Below are 13,912 nucleotides of genomic sequence, written 5' to 3' on the forward strand. Positions count from 1 at the left end.
AATACTTAAAGAAAGTTTTTTTTGTAAATTTAAAATATTAGTGTGGCTGTCAAAAACAGCCCTAAGATGTTCATGGCTAATAAGTCTGGAAAAGCCAAACCTGAAATGAAAGCTTCAGGAATGGAATATATTTACTTTGTACAATCACCCAATTAGCTATATGTTTAAAACTCCCAGTACCTATCTATTTAGGTTCATCTGTATGGATGCTATAGTCTTTCTGGATATTTCTACTAAGCCATTTCAATTCTCTTTGGACAACATTCTCTTTTATAAATAAGACCTAGGAGGTTATAAACAGAAAAGAGATACTGAGATAAAAAAAAAACAAATTCTAGAATTTTTCCTGACATAAGACTTCATGTGTCCTGACAACTAGCTTTATATTTTCTTACAAAAGCACCTTGCTTCCACGCTATTTTAGGGACAATTATGCTCTATTTAAACCGCTGCTCTGATGAATACACTCAAGGTGATTTCTCATTTTTGTGGTTGCTATTGTTAATGATACATTTTTCCTCACTCTTCAGGAAAAATATTTGAAATACTGTGCTATCTTAAAAGACAGATTTTTTCTTTTTTTATTGTGAAAATACCATACAGAGGGGTTACATTTACATGGGCAAGATAATGAGTACATTTCTTATCAAGCATTGTAGCCTCCTCCTTTGTTTCCCCTTCCCATCCCTTCCCATCCTCCTCCCCCCTCCCCCACCAAAGTTGTAAAGTTCGTTTTTCCACATAACGACTTGTACATCTCATTGTTGCAATTTGGGTAAATGCCCCAAAGTGGGATTGCTGGGTGATGGGCTATGTGGAGTCTTTTGAGGAACCTCCATACTACTTTCCAAAGTGGATGAACAAGTTTAAACTCCCACCATCAAAGTAGTAGGGTTCCCTTCTGTCCACAACCCCTCCATCATCTCTTCTTATTAGAGTTCTTGATTATAGCCATTCTAACTGGGGTGAGGTGGTATCTCTATGTTGTTTTGATTTGCATTTCTTTTATGGCTAGAAAGGTTGAGCATTTCTTCATATGTCTATTGACCATTCTTATTTCCTCTTCAGAGAAATTTCTCTTCAAGTCTTTAGCCCACTTATTTATCAGGCAGTTGTTTCTTTGAGGATTTGTTGTTGGGGGATTTAATTCTTTGAGTTCCAGTTATATTTTAGATATGAGACCCTTGTCCATTTTATGGCTAGTGAAGATCTCCTAATTCATGGACTTTCTATTGATCTTGCTAGCTATGTCCTTTGCCATGCAGAAGCTCTGCAGCTTCATGAAATCCCATTTGTCCAACCTTTCTTTGATTTGTTGTGTTTCTGGGTCTCCATTAAGAAAATTTAAGCCTGTGCCAAGAAGATCTAGGATATCTCCTATTCCTTCCTGTAATGTTTTCAGTGTGTCTGCTTTGACTCTGAGGTCTTTGATCCATTTGGAGCTGATTCTGGTGCAGGGTGATATATAGGATCTAGCTTTAGTTTTCTACTGGTGATTAACCAATTTTGCCAACACCATGTACTGAAGAGGATGTCTTTCTTCCATTCTATTTTTTTAGCTCCCTTATAAAGATTAGATGGATATAGGTCTGTGAGTTCATTTCTGGGTTTTCAATTCTATTCCATTGGTCCTCTTGTGCCAGTACCATGATGTTCTGATTACTATGGCTTTGTAGTAGAGTTTGCTATTCAGGCTCTTTTATTGTTCCATATGAATTTTTGGATTCCTTCTTCTATTTCATTAAAAAATGAGGTTAGAATATTGATAGGTATCGCATTGAATTTGTAGATAACCTTGGGAAGTATTGCCATTTTCAAGATGTTAATCCTTCCAATTCAGGAGCATGGGAGGTTTTTCCACTTCCTAAGTTCTGCTTTGATTTCCTTTTTCAAATTTTTAATGTTTTCATTATAGAGACCCTTCACTTCTTTAGTTAATTCCTAGCTATTTTATATTTTGTGAGGCTATTACAAAAGGAGTTGCTTTCCTGATTTCAGCCCTGCTCTTCTCATTGTTGGCATACAGAAAAGCCATTGATTTTTAAGTGTTAATTTTATACCCTGCTTCTTTGCCAAAGTTTTGAATCAGCTTGAGTAATTTGGGAGTGGAATCTATGGGATTCTTTAAATACAAGATCATGTCATCTGCAATGAGGGGGAGTTTTACTTCTTCTTTCCCTATTTGGATCCCCTTTATGTTTGCATCTTGTCTTATTGCTGGAGCTAGGCCTTCTAATACTACATTGAAGAGAAGTGGAGAGAGTGGACATCCTTGTCTCTTTCCTGAGTTTAGAGGAAATGGTTTTAGCTTTTCACCATTAAGTATAATGCTGGCTGCAGGTTTGTCATATACAACCTTTATTGTATTGAAGAATGTTCCATGGAATCCTAGTTTTTCCAGAGCCTTCACCATAAAGGAATGTTGGATCTTGTCAAATGTTTTTTCTGCATCTATTGAGATAACCATGTTGTTCATATCCTTGCTCTTGTTGATGTAATGAATTATATTAATTGATTTGTGTATATTGAACCAGCTTTGCATCCCTGAAATGAATACTATTTGATCGTGGTGTATGATTATTTGGATGAATTTGATTGGCCAAAATTGTGTTGAGAAGTTTTGCATCAATATTCATCAAAGAAATGGGTCTATAATTCTCTTTCTATGATGAGTCCCTGCCTGGTTTTGGGATGAGGGTTTGATGGCTTCATAGAAAGAGTTCGGTGGTGAACTTTCTCTTTCAATTTTATTGAAGAGTTAGAGAACTATTGGTGTGAGTTCTGCTTTGAAGGCCTTGTAGAATTCCCTGTCAATCCATCTGGTCCTGGGCTTTTCTTAGATGGGAGGTCTCTTATTGCTGTTTCTATTTAGATGCTTGATATGGGTCTGTTAAGTTGGTTTAATTGATCTTGGCTTAGTTTTGACATGTCAATATTTGCTAGGAAATTGTCCATTTCTTCCAGATTGTTAAACTTATTAGCATAAAGATTTGAGAAGTATTTCCTTATAACATTCTGCCTGCCTCTTTTTGTTGTTGTTGTTGTTGGGAGTGGGGCTTGAACTCTGGGCCTGGGCACTGTCCCTGTACTCTTCAGCTCAAGGCAAGCACTCTACCTGTTGAGCTTCAGCACCACTTCTGGTTTTCTAGTGGTTTATTGGAGATCAGAGTCTCTCAGACTTTCCTGCCTCGGCTGGCTTTGAACTATGATTATCAGATCTCAGCCTCCTGAGTAGCTAGGATTACAGGCATGAGCCACTAGCGCCTGGCCTATCCCTTTTTCTTTACTTACTTTGGTACCCTGACCATAGTTCTATCTATGTAAATCCAAACTGTGAAGTTACAAATAAAAATGTTTTTAAAAAACAAATCAAATTCTTTTTAATTTTACATAGCCATATTGCATAAATACTTAACAGAATTCTCTTTTTCCTTATAATTGCTAACTCATGCCTCTGATCATTATATACCAGTATATGATAATTAGATCTATCTAGAGAGCCAATTAGATAATACAAATAAAGTTGTCAACCCTTAGCATCATATGCTTGCACAGCAATTTAAATTATAAAAATCCATAAGTTAATTCACCCTAAAATTATAATGCTTTTTTTAACAACATTTACTAAATAGTCTATATATTGTCTTTGAGTAATACTTATTACTCCAAAGAAACATTTAAAACACTTTATTCATTTCCAAAATTTCTGACAATGCTCAGAATTTCTTAAAAACCAGTTTGTAAAAGAAGAAAACTAGTCATATGAGTTGATGAATAAAGTTTGTTATAAAATATTATTGTCATGTGAGTTTATAAAGATTCAGCTATATTTGGAAGAGTAGATTCAAATGAGTAAGGCTGGCTGAGACTTCTCTCTAAGAGCATCACTGATACAGATGATATGAAGATAATAGATAATGTGTACAATAAGAGAATGCAGGATATCTTTGATATGATTTTACCTTTCATTACATATGTAAGTAAATGCATATTTTTGCTAAGATTTGTTGACTTTGAATTTATTAGAAACTGAATCTTTGATTTAGTTTTATAAATAGCCTTGAAAAAATATCTCTGTGCTTATTATTTACTTTTTTGGAAAACTATGCTAAGTGATAAGGAGAACATAGTGGTAATAAAGAGCATTTGCAATTTTATCCTTTTCTTTGTTTTGTTTTATATGAAGGACTAGATGGTTCCTGCCTTCAATTTTTGCTAACCATAGGAAGTAAGACTAGTGCTTTCTTAATTTACTCCAAGGAGTAAATGAGTAAAACTAAACATGACACTCTGTAAAGAAGGATCTGTGTCATGTAATCAAAGGGAAAGTATAAACTATTAGACATTATACTGAACTTCCATAGAGAGATATTTTCTAAATCTAATCTAGTCGTTTTTACTTTTATATTTTCCGGACTAGCCATTCTCTCTCTCACACACAGACACAGACACAGACACAATGGTGCTGCAAGTGCAGAACAGTTTATTCAATTCATGTTGTTGTTTTTTTCCCTCTCGGGGATCTAGGCTGTTATTTCCTATATTTATGTATTTTTTATGACTCCTCATCTGGTTAATTTCTAGTTAGACTTCAGGCCTTAATTTAGATGTCATTTCTACTACTCTGTTTTTTTTTTAATACACAATTCAAAATTGTGAAGCTTTCAACATTTCCTGACTTCTGTTACCTCATCTATATGCCTTTCCTTTGTGTACTCTCTATCATCTGTATTGATAACAGTAAACACAATCTGGTTACTAATCAAGATCTCTGTCTAGGATGTAATTGCTCAGGAGCTTTGATGGACATATTCATCATATATTTTGTGTACCTAATTACCTAACATGGTACCTTGTGGATAGATTACCTCAACAAATTACCACAAAGGGAAGTCTTTAAAATGGTTCTTGCATCTGTGGCCAAAAGTAGATCATAATTAACTTTCATTGTATTTCTAAAATGAGAAACTGTAATACACAAAGAATAGTACTGAATCTGGAATAAAAGCAACTTAGGAGAAAGCTGAGTAGAATATGTTATGAAGTCAAATAGAACTCCTATTGTTCTATGTTGATGCAATGGTATTGATAAAGAGTTAATATTATCATTAGCTTTAAGATTCTGAAGTATCTTGTGACAACATATCAGATCTTAGAAATATTAATAAAAAAGCGTTTTTTAAACTTTTTGTTTACTTTTTACTTTTTTTTTTTGGTAATTATGAGGCTTGAACTAAGGGCCGAGGTGCTATAGTTCTCCACCACTTTGAAGCACAGCACTTCTTTCAGTTTTCTGGTAGTTAATTGAAGGCAAGAGCCTCATGAACTTTCTTGCCCAGGCTGGTTTGAACTGCAATCCTCAGGTCTCTGCCCTTGAGTGGCTATCATTACAGGATTGAGCCATCTGTGCTTGACATAATTACCTATTTTAATAAGCTCATTGACACCAGGGAAAGGAAGCTGAATGAAAATAGGATGTCCAATTAGAGCCTTAAGATCCATGATTAAATAAAATGTATACAAATCAATGTTTTTAATACCCTAATTTCCCGGAGTGTAGTAATTTATGATAAATTTATTGCAGTAAAAACACACCTGAGGAGCTTATTGATAGGCTCTGTTTTTCTTTAAATATGTTTTTCTTGAATATCCCTTACATGTATCCAAACTCCAAGTGACATTGAGACAAGTTCAGGGGATTATATGAAATGAAGCCTGAGGAATACAGTTTACCAACTATCTAGCCTCCAAGGAAATCCTGTTCCTAAGATTTCTTTTCCTATTTTTATATGAGGTGATTATTTATAAAAGCTAGCCTCTGAATTTATGTTACAACTAGTGTTCATGAGTATTCAGGACTAGATGAACATGAGGAAGAAAGCTGACATTTTGAAATTAGGGAGCCATCTGAGTAGAGCATTTCCTCAGAGAATCCCTCTTTTCCTCAACCACAACAATAAGGTACATTTTATTGTTAACTATAAATACACACGCAGAGCTTTTCCTTCTGAAAGCATCCTCCCCCACACCACAACTCCCAATATTATTTCTACACCTCTATAGCACAAGTAGCAGGAGATACTAAGCCATTTCTTTAGGAACAGCAGCCCCACACTATAAGTATACTCCCTCATACTGAGGTGAGTGATAGCTCCCAGATTTTTTAGCTTCCCCCACCCTCATCCTAACTAGGCCTAGGGTAAGGTGATTAAGTCTTGTTGATACTATATGTTAATGCTACATGTAAAGCACAGATGGAGCCTCTCTGTCCTTGCATCTGTATGCAGGGATATAGCTTGTAAAACGCAGGGTTAAGGAATGGTTAACTCAGAAATAATTCCCAGGAGTTCCCTAGGCCTACATTAGGTGCAGGATGCCAAACATCCTGTGAACTTGTTTACAGATACACAGTGTCTAACTTAGAGCTTCTATCACAATCACACAAAGTTATTAAATTATTGGGAGGAATTAGTGTTCAAATGCAGTAGACCCTCACTGTCCATTCTGACATTTTTGAATAATATTTATTTGCTGTGTATGCTCTGAACCCCCAGAGAGTCTGAAGGTCATTTGATATGATTTCTAAAGGTCAAGTAGTTATTTCTCTTGAGAAGGTTCAATGATTTCTTCACACTGTTATTCTACAAGAAGATGCCTTCTAAGAAAAAAAATATTTTAAACCACTAAAGGCTTCCTTTTCATTAATAGTTTCTTTTCAGTCTCTTCAACAACAAAAAGACAAAAAGTAAACATTCTATTTCAGAACTTGAAAGAAATAAGTGTATATCCAAGCAAACTGAATTTCATGCACTATTTTTTAAAAATATTAATATTCTAAACCCTGTTTGCATTCCCAAAGTCCCAAAACACATTTAATTTATCAAATACTGTTTAACATGTTTAATATCGACACGTTAATCTCATTCCTCATTGGTCACTAGTACCAAATAGAAGATTGAGATTATATGCCAGTTATCTTTAAATATGACTCAGAGCCAAGCATAAAGATAAACAGGACCGTAAAAGATGAAAAAACACTTCTCTAAGGAAGAGTTAAGAATGGCAGAGAAACTCATGGGAAAATGCTTATCTTCCCTGGCCATGAAGGAAATGCAAATCAAAACAATTCCAAGATTCTATCTCACCCCAGTTTTATTGGCCAACATTGTGAATTCCAGCAACAAATGTTGGTGGGGATGTGGGGAGAAAGGAACCCTATTTCATTGTTGGCAGGAATGTAAATGACGACAATAACGCTGGACAGCAGTCTGAAGGTTCCTCAAAAAACAAACATAGACCTTCCCTCCAATCCAGCCTTACAACTCCTATGCATCTACTCAGAACATCCCAAGTAAAGACACCTTAAAGACACTTCAATACCATGTTCATGTTGCACGATTCACAGTAGGCAAGTTGTGGAAACAGCCCAGATGACCTACAGATACAAAAATGTGATGCCTATTCACAATGGAGGTTTGCAAAGATATTAGAAAGAATAATGCAGTGTTTAAAAAGAAATGTACTCATTACCTTATGTAACTGTACCTGCCCTGTTCATAACTTTTACAATAAAGATTTAAAAAACAAAGAATAATTTTATGTCGTTTGCAGGAAAATGGATGGACATAGTAGAACAAATCATGTTAAGTGAGGTATGCCAAGCTCAGGACAACTGATGGCATATGTTTTCCCTACTATGTGGAAGCTAAATCTAAAATACACTGGGACATGATAAATTATTCGGGACTCTAGGCATTCACACATAGACCAAAGGAGGACATTCTTAGGAGAATACAGGCACAATGACTATGCACATTCATCATATAAAATAATATTTATCAAAATAAATCCAGGAAATGGAAACAAGTGCATTTTTTCTTTGTTATTGTTTTTCTTTTCTTTTTGTCTTGTTTGTTCATCTATCTGTCTTTGGGAGAAGGAGAGGAACAGAATGGAAGAACAAAGGGTGAACAAATGCAGCAGTGGTACTCACTTGACACTATATTGAAAATGAACTATACAATTTTTGGGTAGGGATGTGAGGTAAAAACTGGGAGAGAGACTGAGGGAAAGAGTGGCATTATCCAGAAAGAAATGTTTTCTTTTTTTGGTCTGGTCGTGGGGCCTGAACTCTGGGCCTGGGCACTGTCCCTCAGCTCTTCAGCTCAAGGCTAGTGCTCAACAACTTGAGCTACAGTGCCACTTCCAGATTTTTTTTTCTGCTTATGTGGTGCTGAGGAATCGAACCCAGGGCCTCATGCATGCAAGGCAAGCGCTCTACCACTGAGCCACTTTCCCAGCCCAAGAAATGTTTTCTTTACCTGGCTTATATAATTATAATCACCTTTATAATAACAAAAGAAAAATTTTTAGGAAGAAAAAAAATGAAGAACATAAATATGTAAGATGAGACTACAATAAACTTTTAATTGGAAAAGAGTGATAAAAAAAAAAGAAAACCAGCAAATTAGAAAGTGACTCAATTAACAATCGAATGTTTTACTTTCATCAGGTGGACAGGCTCTAAGATTCTGAATTAGAAAAACAAATTCAAATCTTGAGTCTCTCTTCCTCCTTATGTAACTCTGAAATACTCACCTAAGCTCCATGTTCTTCAGTGTCTTTATGTGAACATGGGACTAGAAGCACTCCCTTTAGATAGGTTTATAAACGTTAAAGCATTAAAAAAATTCCTGATGTACTATATAGTATCAAAGCAATCTCAAAAACACAATTTATATCATTAATAGATTTCTATTTTACTGATGAATTAAGAACACTTTTCCAATATTCAGAATCAATATATATCCCATCAAAAACTATTCCAACTCAGTATTGAATCTCAATTACAATTCAACTATTTTAGGAAGGAAATAATTAAGAGGAGGGTAGAAACAAAGATTAATAGTTCACACAAATTAGGAGAAATGAGACCTAAAAGGAATAGAGAAGAGAAAGGAATATAAATATAAAACAATCAACTTTTCTATCATTCTCTCTCATATGTACTTTTTACTTCTCAATACTAACAATAACAATAACTTTTAAAATCAGAATATTTAGCTAATAAATAAAACATTTGGCATTCTATAAAAAGGGAAGGGTATCAGAGTCATTCCCAGAAAAAGCATCTGGTATTCATTGGCAAAGTGCTAGCTCTAAATTGAGATGGATAGTAGGGCCTACAAAATCAGCATAACAATAATACAACAAAGGAGAAAGAACAACCTTATTGAAATGTTGATCAGAGGAAATTGACAGAATTATTTAAAAGTTGTTTCCTTTTTCAAATTGAGAAGATTTAAATTTTATAAAGTTTTTTCTACTTTAAGCTGTTCCAAATACTCATATCTGGGTGGGAAAAAAGGCAGTATGTTCCCAAGGTATTACTGGAAATCATCCAGGCTCTTCATAAACCTGTGCAATTCCTTTGCATATCCAAACAGCAGTGATTTCTTTTTCCACTCTGTGGTTCTAGATTTAATCTTTTGCTTCCTATTACATTGAGATGTGCAGAGAAAGTATATCCTTTAATCTCTGAATACATTCCGTTATTCCTTCTATAAACTATGCTATACTTCAAGGTAACGATATTAATATAGATTTTTCAAGTTAACAATATTGCTGTGCCTTGTATTCCTCAGATTAAGATGTTTTAGTCTAATTATTGAGCTTATTCAACATTAAATTGTTTATTGGGTGACATTGATCAAGCTGCATTATACTCATAAACTGACATGTTAAGTTATAACTGTTTTGAACAAATATGTAAAGCTAATAAAAATAAATTCCTTGTCAATGGTGGTTTAGTCATTTTCAAATGATACAGTCTAGGAATAAGCTCTGTCAGAATTGGTGTCTGTTTGCTTTATCTTCCCTGAATAGTATCTCGGTCTTTGAGAGAAGTAACTATATTCTCTCGTGGTGGGAAAGGGAAAAGCTCTCATGTATGAGGCTACTATTTTCATTTCTTTTAAGTCTTTTGTATGGATTCTCCCACATATAATCTGCTTTTCTGGAATGGCACAACTGATGAACAACTGGCAAAACTGACAACCCAATCCAGGCTTTTCTTCCTTAATCCAGGTTCTGTAGCCTTCCCTGGCTGCCCTGGTTTACCTCAGCTACTGATATAACAATAGTCAAAAAGTACTAGCCATAATTCTCATATAATGCTACTCTAAGACTTCTAAACCACAAGCTGCAGACATTAGGGGATTAATCTTTACTCATTCATACAGTATTTTTTATTTTAAGGAACTTCATAGCTCAGGTGCATACAAAAACATCCAGTTCAGTTAATACTAAACAAACAATAAAATAGCTCATGAGAACTAAACTCTATTCTTCCATCTGTTACACATTTTAATGAATTTTTATATTTGTATTTTAAATTCAGTTGGAAAAGATGAGATTACTATTCTGAAATCTGAATTCTTACCATCCCCTATGTGAAAATATAAAATCTTTTACTCAGGACCTGATGCTTGCTTGACATTTTTTGCTTGGCTCTCAATCTACAATTTGAACCATGACTCTAGTACAATTTTTGCTGCTTATTTTGGAAATACAGTCTCTTGAGTTTATCTTCATAAGCTAGATTCAAGCTTTCATCTTCTGGATCTCAGCCTTTTGAACTAAAATTACAGATGTGTCACCAGCATCTATGTTTGAAAGCATAAAAATCTTAAATTCTGTAAAATTCAAATTTTGGGAATATCAGTATAACACCAAAAGCTGAAAATTCAGGTGCCATTATGACAGATAGCAATCAAAACATGGGAGCATAATAGAGTTTTCTCTGTGTCCTCAGGATTTAAAAAGACCTTCCTAGCCATATCCTTGCCATGAATGCCAAGTTCCCCCATGCAAAAATCTCCACATTAGCAAGAAAATGGCACATGGTCAGGCCAGACATCTTAGTAGCAAGTTCTCTAAGATGCTCAATATGGGGCCAAGACCTATGAGACCCGCTCATTGTGCTGTCTTTTCCACAGCTCTTTTTTTTTTTTTTTTGTCGGTCATGGGGCTTGAACTCCAGGCCTGGGCGCTGTCCCTCAGCTCTTCAGCTCAAGGCGAGCGCTCTACCACTTGAGCTACAGCGCCACTTCCGGTTTTCTGGTGGTTTATTGGAGATAGGAGTCTCATGGTCTCTCCTGCCCGGGCTGGCTTTGAACCGCGATCCTCAGATCTCAGCCTCCTGAGTAGCTAGGATTACAGGTGTGAACCACCAGCGCCCGGCTTTTTCCACAGCTCTTTACCACTGACCTTGCCTGCTTCCCCCCCCCCAAAAATTAGGATGCTCTGGAAATTGAGCAAGCTTATCTAAAAGAAAGACATTCATCCTGGAAAAATAAATATTTGAGAAAGACTTCTCTTGACACAAAACATGTTTAATATTTTTTTGGGCCTCAAAGATGACAAAATACTTTATTTAAGTAAAATGCTTCCTGCCCTCTTTTTGAAGGGATGCTCAGAACCAATAACCAAATTTTAGCAAGCAGGGAGAGCCTTAGAAGAGCTTAGGTCAGATAAGTTGATGTTAGGGAAATGAACCCCAAGATAAGTATTCATTTTTTTTCTTTCATGCAATTGTTTCTAACATATTTATAAGATGATTTCTTTGTTGCTTTGTGTGTCCCTCCCCCACAGTATAAACCCTGCTTTCACTGTATTTGATGTTGGTATAATTTGTGGAGGGGAAGGGAAAAAACAAATCGTTTAAATGGGGATACAGGTGGACCCATTGCAACAATTAGATGTACAAGTCCTTATGTCCAAAAAAGAACTTTACAACTTTGGTTGGGAGGGGAGGGTGGGGGATGGGAAGGGGAAACAAAGGAGGAGGCAAAAATGCTTGATAAGAAATGTACTTGTTATCTTGCCCATGTAATTTTAACCCCTCTGTATGGTATTTTCACAATAAAATAAAATAAAATAAAAAGCTTATGTCTGGAATTCTAACTACTCAGGAGGCTGATCTGAGGATCGCGGTTCAAAGTCAGCCAGCCTGGGCAGGAAAGGCCATGAGACTATGATCTCAAATAAACCACCAGAAAACTGGAAGTGGTGCTGTAGCTCAAGTGATAGAGTGCTAGCCTTGAGCTGAAGAGCTCAGGAACATTGTCCAGGCCCAAAGTTCAAGCCTCACAACTAAGAAAAAAAAAGTGTAACAAGAGTGATTAGATAAACCAAGTGTTGGAACAAATAGGTACATTTATCTTAAGGTAAATTCAAGCCAAATACTAACCTACCATTTCATCATAAATATCCATAATGTTAAACACTCACTCCACCTGTTTTCAGATGTGATGCACCCATGTCTTGTGTATTATCTATCTTCTCCTCACTTTGCTATACTAATAATAAACATTCTTAGTCTCTAACTTATATGCTCCAAAATTCTTCTTGTGACAACATCAAGAGTGCAGTATCGAAGGGACAGGCAGAGTCATTCTCTTTTTTGGAGGCATTTCCCTGGAGCATCATTGATCACCAGTCTGACAGCAAAAATAATCTGCAAGTACTCCTGTAGGTACCATTAAGAAAAACTGGAATTATTTATATTAATCTGTAAGACAGAAGATTAAGCTCTTGGAGGAATCAGACTTGTAAATGTGAAACATCTTATAGAAGAAGAGGATGATATGAGGACTCTCATACATAACCTGATGAAATACAAGATTCATCGTTGAAAGCTTAGGCTAAAAGTTCTAACAAATCAATTTTCTTTTAAAAAAGGAAAAGACTGCAGAAAACTAAAATTGCAATTTTCTTTGTGAATTGAAACAGTAAGCTTATCAGTGATAATATGCCACTCAAAGATTTGGTGACCATGGAACCAACAAAGACCAATGTGACAGACAGAAAACTAAGTGGAACTGTAGGCATATATCAGGCTAATTATAGAAATTTAAGAAAATAGATGACACTAACATTTTCAAGATTTATGTTGATAAAGCATCTACTGCTCACAAGGCAATGGAAAGATATATTGACAAGTTTCCCAAGGTCATTAAAAAAATTGATGTCAGAACAAGCCTTTAATACCAAGAAACCATCAGCAGTTTGATGTTATTGAATATCATCTATCATTTTGCAGACACCTAAGTCTGTCTATAATCAATGTAACTGACCATCTTATTTCTTTTTCTTCATAATGACTTTGGTATTACTTCAATAAACAATTGTACCTGGCATCAAAAACTGCTAACATTTAATTCATAACATTTAATTCACAGCCACACAGCATCAGTGATCCAATAGGGAAGGTTCCAGATCATTATCAGGCTGATGGACATTTGAAATTTTGCTCCATTTACTATTTTCTTTAAGAATGGAAGTTTGAGAACTATCTTATCTTGTGACATTTAGCACTTCAGTCATCTGTAAGCCTTAATTATTTGAAATTCTAATACACTAAAATAATTGCAAAGTTAAAATGATTTCAGAAACATATTCATTGCTGAAGGTTTAGTAGACATCTAGAACTCTGAATTAGCAGTGTCATATATTAAAAGATGTCAAATTGAGGCTACTGAAAGAGATGGGAGAAGAGGGCGGGCTCTACATTACAGTGGAGGAAGGATGTGGAAACACCATAATACTGATTTAAATTCCCTCCACTTATAGTGTGTCTTTCAAATAGAAAAATGAATAAACCCAAGCAAGCATGAGTGGCCCAAATATAGTAATGTATTTGCATTTTACATTTTATACTTTGTTTACTATTTTTTCCCTTTATTAATTATCTTTTTATTCTACTGTTCCATTTTCACTCATGAAAGCCAACTCAACTTTTGGAAGAATTGCTTCAGGCAACAAAAATAGAGCAAATGAACCAGCTAGGAGGCCATCAATTTCATGGACAATACAAAATATCATTCATATACATAACACTGGACTCTTTTCT

This window comes from Dipodomys merriami, unplaced genomic scaffold (assembly GCF_024711535.1).
Source record: "Dipodomys merriami isolate MVZ:Mamm:240054 unplaced genomic scaffold, mDipMer1.0.p SCAF_11, whole genome shotgun sequence".
Classification (NCBI taxonomy): Eukaryota; Metazoa; Chordata; class Mammalia; order Rodentia; family Heteromyidae; genus Dipodomys; species Dipodomys merriami.